Source organism: Ovis canadensis, chromosome 18 (assembly GCF_042477335.2).
Source record: "Ovis canadensis isolate MfBH-ARS-UI-01 breed Bighorn chromosome 18, ARS-UI_OviCan_v2, whole genome shotgun sequence".
Taxonomy (NCBI): Eukaryota; Metazoa; Chordata; class Mammalia; order Artiodactyla; family Bovidae; genus Ovis; species Ovis canadensis.
The window spans coordinates 76,765,315-76,773,063 of record NC_091262.1 but is presented as its reverse complement, the minus strand read 5'-3'; the positions used below and the strand labels follow the sequence as shown (position 1 = coordinate 76,773,063).

The window sequence follows — 7,749 nt, the reverse complement described above, 5'->3', positions numbered from 1 at the left end:
GGCTCGATGGTAAAGAACTTGCCTGACAATGCAGGAGACCTGGGACACACAAGTTCTGTCTCTGGGTTGGGAAGATCCTCTGGAGAAGGAAATGGCAGCCTGCTGTAGTGTTCTAGCCTGAGAGATCCCATGACAGAGGATCCTGCTGGGCTACAGTCCATTGGGTAGCAAAAGAGTCGGACGTGACTTAGCCCCTAAACAAAAAGAACAGCAAAAGAGTAGTCAAATGTATAGAGAAAGAAAGTAGCTGTTTGGTTGTGAGGGGCTGTGAGAAGGATAGAATGGATAGTTAGTGTTTAATGGGGACAGAGTTTCAGGTTTTCAGGATGAAAATAGTTCTAGAGGTGGATGGTGGGATGGTTGCCAGACAAAGTCTATGTATTGATACTTACTGCCACTGAATTGTATACTTAAAAACGAATGGTTAGAGTGGCAAATTTAAATTTCAGTTGATGTGTATTTGGCACAATTTTTAAAAATGCAAAGAAGAAAACTAAATATCTTTCAGAGCAGTTGAGATATCTGTGGATTCTGGTTTTATATTAAGTTTCCAGAAGTGGGCTGATGGGAAAAGGTCACTGCCAACTCCGATGGTGGGGCTGTATGGCAACCCTATTAGTCTTGCTCATGAAGCCACAAGGACACCCATCTTTGGAATAGATCTCGTCTCTGAAAACCTAGTCTTGGCTGACAGCCCTTCAGTGGGTCTAATGGTCCCTTCTGTGCGTCTCTTACTTCCCATCTCAGCATCTGTATTAACCAGAGTTCCCAGAGAAACAGAACCAACAGGTGTTCTCTGGTATGTATAGGAAGATATTTATTATAAGAAATTTATTATTATACTATTATGGAGACTGAGAATTCCCATGATTTATCCTCCATCTGCAAGCTGGAGACCCAGGAAAGCTGGTGGTATAATTCACTGAGTCTGAACGTTTGAGAGCCAAGAGCACTACGGACAAGAAAAGATCAATATCCTAGCTCAAATAATGAGGGAGAAAAAGACAGAATTCTTCCTTCCTCTGCCTTTTTATTCTATTCAGGCCCTCAACAGATTGGATGTTCAACCATACTGAGGAGGGAGATTGGCTTGACCGAGTCCACTGATTCTAATTTCATCTGGAGACACCCTCACAGGAAAAAAGAAAAATGTTTAGACAAATATCTAGGCATCCTGTGATCCAATCAAGGTGACACATAAAATTAACTATCATAGTGTGCCTGGAGTGTATCTGGAGAAATGAATGACAAGTCTGGGTCCTGGCTGCAGCAAAGAGGATACCAGAGGCCAGAAATTCCTCTGCAAACATAAACAGTGCTTAAAACACATTAAATGGACAGAAAAAGGGGAACTAACCTACATGTTGGTTATAACACCTTCCTCACATGTTGATTATAAAGTCAGCGTCATAGTGCCTGATGTCGAGAAACCCAGCATTGTATGAAAGCAGTTGTTTTTATTGTTGTAGTGATGTTATGATCACTTTTATTACTAGCATAATATAGCCTATTCTAGTAGCTCTTAAAGTTGTTCATAAAATATTAATGCATTTTATTTATTTTTTCATATATTTCAGTACAAAAACAAGGCATACACAGTTTTTTCTCTCACATGCAATCATTAATTTAGTGATTGACCTCTTGGGAGAGCAATCCTTAGTCTATGATTAAATACAGGTTTCAAGAGGCCTGAACAGGGGCTGTGAAAATTCTGCCTTTGGGGTTTTCTGGAGATCATTGCGGAGGGCAAATAAAGGGAATTGTCTTCTTTGGAGTATGCATGGCATGTTGAGAGTCCCTTGGACTGCAAAGACATCAAACCAGTCAGCCCTAAAGGAAATCAGTCCTGAATATTCATTGGAAGGACTGATGCTGAAGCTGAAGCTCCAATACTTTGGCCACCTGATCTGAAGAACTGAGTCACTGGAAAAGACCCTGATGCTGGGAAAGGATTGGAGGCAGGCGGAGAAGGGAATGACAGAGGATGAGATGGTTGGATGGCATCACTGACTCGAGGGACATGAGTTTGAGTAAGCTCCGGGAGTTGGTGATGGACAGGAAAGTGCTGCAGTCCACAGGGTTGCAAAGAGTCAGACATGACTGAGAGACTTAACTGAACTGAATTGATGGCATGTTTATGTCATATGAGAGGAGAAGCATGCATGCTGTGCAGTGTGGTCTGTGGCTGTTGATGGGCTCAAAAACACATCAGTTCTCTTCCAAAGTGTAATCTTCCTTCAGTGCCTTTCATTAATGATTTGCATTTGGGGTTTTATCCATTGGGCCTTGTGTTTGTTCTCTCTTGATCCTCAAATCTGTCCTGTTTCTTCCTTGCCCTCCATCAGTTTTCTTCTGCAGACTCTGCACTAATGTTTTGCTGGCATTGATCCTGAGTTGTTTCAGAATCATGATACACAACTGAACCATCTCTACACTTTCCAAAGCTATTTGTTGTGTGTATGTGAGGTACTGAATTCTGTGTTATCAAACACATCTTCTCTCACCTTTTATAGACATCACCTCTCATCCCTGGCCACTGCTGACACTGGTAAACTGATGGACTTTGCTATGTGATGTTAGGCTTCCCAGGTGGCTCAGATGGTAAAGAATCTCCTGCCAATACAGGAGACCTGGGTTCTATCCCTGGGTCTGGAAGATCCTCTGGAGGAGGAAATGGCAACCCACTGCAGTATTCTTTCCTGGAGAATCCTGTGAACAGAAGAGCCTGGTGGGCTGCTGTCCATGGGGTCTCACAGAGTCAGACATGACTGAAGCGACTTAGCAGCAGCAGCAGCGACTATAGGAGCCATGCTCAAAAGCAGGACTTCCACGGATGACTAGTGGCTGCTTCTCTGCATGTATATCTGTTGAGAGAAAAGAAATCCATTTACAGTTCTTATTTATTTTTAAAATCAAGCATTTTCACAGAACGTATTTTGTGCCAAGAATTGTAGTAAGTGCTCCACACATGTCAACATATTTGATATTAACACCATTGACCCAAATGAGCTATGAACTATCATTGCCTATCTTTTATAGATGGGGAAGTTGAGATAATAGACAGTTTAAGTACAGCTGCTCAAGGTCTCACAACAAGTCAGGTTTGGAGCTTGTGTTTGAAAGCATCAATTACTTCATTAGTCCATGGAATGGCCTGTCTTAATTCCCACGAAGTGACCTAGAAGTAGAGAGGAGACCTCCAGTTAAAATGTTTAGATGGCAAAGGATAAGGAAACTGACCTCAAAGAAGTGGTGCTTGAATGGGATCGTGGAGAAAGAGCTGGGAGATGAGAATTATTAGAAGAAAGGAGTACACACCAGTAGAGGGGTGGGCCTTCCGGAAACTTCTAGGGACCAGACAGTAATAAAGTTGGTTTTGGATAAAGCATAGAGTGCTATCACTCTGTGGAGCTGATCATGAAACACTGTCTGAAAACACAGCAGGGTTCAATCTTGAAATGACCTTTTCTTGGGGTCCTAGGAACTTGTCTAAAGATTTTAACTGATATTAAAGGAAAATATTGCAATTATATAAAGTGTACCTTTTAGAATGTATTTAAACATGAAAATTATAAAGTTTGGGAGTATTCTAATTTCCCTTAATATTTAGTAATCCAATTAAGACATCATGTAATGTTTCCCCTCTCAATCCTTATAAAGAAATACATGCTCAATTATATGTGACTCTTTGAAACTCCATGGACTATAGCCCATAGCCGTCATCTCTCCATGGTATTTTCTAGGCAAGAATACTGAAGTGGATTGCCATTTCCTTCTCACGGGATCTTCCCAACCCAAGGACTGAACCTACACCTCCTGCATCTCCTGCACTGACAGGTGGAGTCTTTACCACTGAACCACCTGGGAAGGCCATAAGAGAAATACATACCTTGAAAAATAATAGAAATTTGTAAAACAATCCCCTAAAGGCTTAAAGAAAATATCTAAATTACCAACTGGAAGATGCAAGAAAAAAAATCCTATATAGAGGTATAGATATACCCTATACATACTATGAAAGTGAAAGTGAAGTCGCTCAGTTGTGACTGACTCTTTGCGACCCCATGGACTGTAGCCTACCAGGCTCCCCCCTCTATAGGATTCTCCAGGCAAGAGTACTGGAGTGGGGTGCCATTTCCTTCTCCAGGGGATCTTCCCAACCCAGGGATCGAACCTGGGTCTCCTGCATTCCAGGCAAATGCTTTAACCTCTGAGCCACCAGGGAAGCCCAATATAGATGCACTGAACCCCAGGAAAGAGAAGCAGCTGAAATTAGTCCTTCTCTTTTACTTGAACAAGATGACTTTTGAAGATGGAACTTCCCATATTTTGAAAAGAGGGACTGTTTTAATCGTTTGGAACTTCCTTTTAGGGAATTATAAGATCAGCCTGTCTGACTCCCTGAGGGAAGCTAACGGGTATTGGAGAGCTTTCTTAGGAGCAGAACAGGAATTTTCTCATTTATTTGCCACTGGGTACAGTAAGTCCCCTACAGCAAGTTCTGAATTTACCAAGATGCAAAGGGGCATTCCATCAACATCAGGCTTGTGTGAAATTGCAGTTTGTCTTCATCTCCTATTGCTGGACAATCCTTCAACTCCACTATCTCCCACCTGCACTCCCTCCTCCAGTTGGTAACTCCTCTTACCTGTTCAGTGAATGCTGGCCCCTGCATGCCATCTGTAGTACTATACTACTGCATTTTCAAGGTACTGTACTGTCAGATTAAAACTTTTTTTGTATTTGTTTTTTATGTATTATTCATGTGAAAAGTATTATAAACCTATTACACATACAGTACTATATAGCCGATCGTGTTAGTTGGGTACCTAGGCTAAATTTGTCGGACTTGGAACAAATTATACTTATGAACATGCTTTCAGAATGTAACTCATTCATATGGAGGGGACTTACTATACCTCCAAAGTACATGGCACATTATGTGAAAAACCACAGCTGAATGGAGTACAGTTTTCCTTAGTCTTCCTATCCATGAGGTACACCTTTATGATATACATGCTTGATAACACACACCCATACACAGATGACTCCTGTAGGAGTATTCACACAATTCTTCATGCCTGCTAGGTGGCCCGGAACACAAAACCACTGTTACAATGTCAGAGTCCTCCCATTTACAAGCTTGACAGTGGCTTGTCTCCATCCTTGTCGGTCAGCGTCACACTGACTCACCAACTGAGAGATTCTGGAAGAATCTGTCAATTCAAAGCAAAGAGGATGCTTGTCATTTGAAAAATGAATTTACACATCTTGCAAACATGTAAGATGGCCTAAAGTTGATGGCAGTGTTGCAGCATTGCTTGAGTCACCTGTAGAGTCTGGGTGGGGAAAACCGTCAACATCCACGTTCCTGCTGCTGTATCTGTTTCTATATTTTAGCCCTCCTAGAAAATGCATTTCAGGACTATGGAGATTCTTGTGTTTCTAGTTCTCTAATGTGTTCCAATCACCTAGAAAGTGTGCCTCAGAACATAGTAGATGGTCAGTCAATGTGTGCTCAATAAATTAATGCCCTGCTTTCCTGTCTAGAATATTACCAAAAGTTGTTGCTGTTTACTCCTTCAGCCCAGCTTGTAGAAAACTGGTTGACATACAATATATACTCAGTAGATATCTGTCGAATGAATAAAATAATCACGCGTGTTTCCAAAGAGCAAAGTTGAAGAAGAAAAAGGAAGAGAAGTCCTTGGCAAAGTTGCTGCAAATCTTGCATATTTTTACAAAAAGTGACCTCTTTATGAACTTCTCAAAAACACTAAGTACCATACAAAGGTTATTTCATCATGTTAGTAATCAATTTCATTTAAAACAATCAAAGCAAATCCCCCTTATTTCATTCTTTGTTCACTTAAAAATTTACATGGGTCTATAACATAAACTATTTATAATACATATATGAAAGACGTGAAACATTCATTTTCATAATGACATTTTTGTTTTTCAAGGTAAATTGCCAATTGAATCTTTTTTGTTCCGTTACTCACTGTGAAATCTTTATTCTTTTCTCTTCCAAATCGATTGTTGAAAATGGCTTATTTCCAGTACCAATTCATCCTGGGACAATCTTGAACTTGTTTCTTATTTAATTTTACATTCGGCATTTGTCACCTATATTACACACAAATCTGTTGCCATATTATTTTGAAGACGAAAGTCTTCACAATTGAAATGAGCTAGAAACTATTTCATCTTTTGGATATGAAAGGTTTTGTTAAGCTATTCTTTATTTTATATTTTTAATTAATTAATTAATTTCAATTGGAGGCTAATTACTTCACAATATTGTGGTGGTTTTTGCCATATATTGATATGAATCAGCCACAGTGTACATGTGTCCCCCACTTCAAACCCCCCTTCCACCCTCCTCCCCATCCCATCCCTCTGGGTTGTCCCAGTGCACCTGCTTTGAGTGCCCTGTTTCATGCATCAAACTTGGACCTATCACCTTTTTCACATATGGTAATACACATGTTTCAATGCTATTCTCTCAAATCATCCCACACTTGCCTTTTCCTACAGAGTCCAAAAGTCTCTTCTTTATATCTGTGTGTGTGTGTGTGTGTGTGTGTGTGTACATATATGCTGTCTCGCATATAGGGATGTCATTACCATCTTTCTAAATTCCATATATATGTGTTCATATACTGTATTGGTGCTTTTCTTTCTGACTTACTTCACTCTATATAATAGGCTCCAGTTTCGTCTACCTCGTTAGAACTGATTCAAATGTGTTCTTTTTTATAGCTGAGTAATATTCCTTTGTGTTTATGTACCACAACTTTCTTATCCATTCATCTGCCAGTGGACATCTAGGTTGCTTCATGTCCTAGCTATTGTAAACGGTGCTGCGTTGAACATTGGAGTACATGTGTCTCTTTCAGTTCTGGTTTCCTTGGTGTGTATGCCCAGCAGTGGGAGTGCTGGGTCATATGGCAGTTCTATTTCCAATTTTTTAAGGAATCTCCACACTGTTCTCCATAGTGGCTGTGCCAGTTTGCATTCCCACCAGCAATGTAAGAGGGTTTCCTTTTCTCCACATTCTCTCCAGCATTTATTGTTTGTAGACTTTTTGATGGCAGCCATTCTAACTGGCATAAGATGATACCTCATTGTGGTTTTGATTTGCATTTCTCTGATAATGAGTGATGTTTAGCATCTTTTCATGTGTTTGTTAGACATCTGTATGTCTTCTTTGGAAAAATGTCTGTTTAGTTCTTTGACTCTTGTTTTTGATTGGGTCCTTTTTTTCCTGGCATTGAGCTGCATGAGCTGCTTGTATATTTTTGAGATTAATTCTTTGTCAGTTGCTTTGTCTGCTATTATTTTCCCCCTTTCTGAAGGCTGTCTTTTCATCTTGCTTATAGTTTCCTCTGTTGTGCAAAAGCTTTTAAGTTTAATTAGGTCCCATTTGTTTATTTTTGCTTTTATTTCCATTACTCTGGGAGGTGGGTCATAGAGGATCCTGCTGTAATTTATGTCAGACAGTGTTTTGCCTATGTTTCCCTCTAGGAGTTTTATAGTTTCTGGTCTTACATTTAGATCTTTAATCCATTTTGAGTTTATTTTTGTGTATGGTGTTAGAAAGTGTTCTAGTTTCATTCTTTTATAGGTGGTTGGCCAGTTTTCCCAGCACAACTTGTTAAAGAGATTGTCTTTTCTCCATTGTATATTCTTGCCTCCTTTGTCAAAGGTAAGGTGTCCATAGGTGCATGGATTTATCTCTGGGCT

At 40.0% G+C, this 7,749-nt stretch overlaps 1 non-coding gene across 1 annotated transcript; it reads right to left on the bottom strand.

Annotated features, from left to right (window-relative positions):
* Positions 1-4,153: 4,153 nt before the first annotated feature.
* TRNAS-GGA (transfer RNA serine (anticodon GGA)) lies at positions 4,154-4,225 on the bottom strand. The gene has a single exon. It is a non-coding gene; the product is annotated as a tRNA-Ser (tRNA).
* Between the last annotated feature and the right edge of the window lie 3,524 nt (positions 4,226-7,749).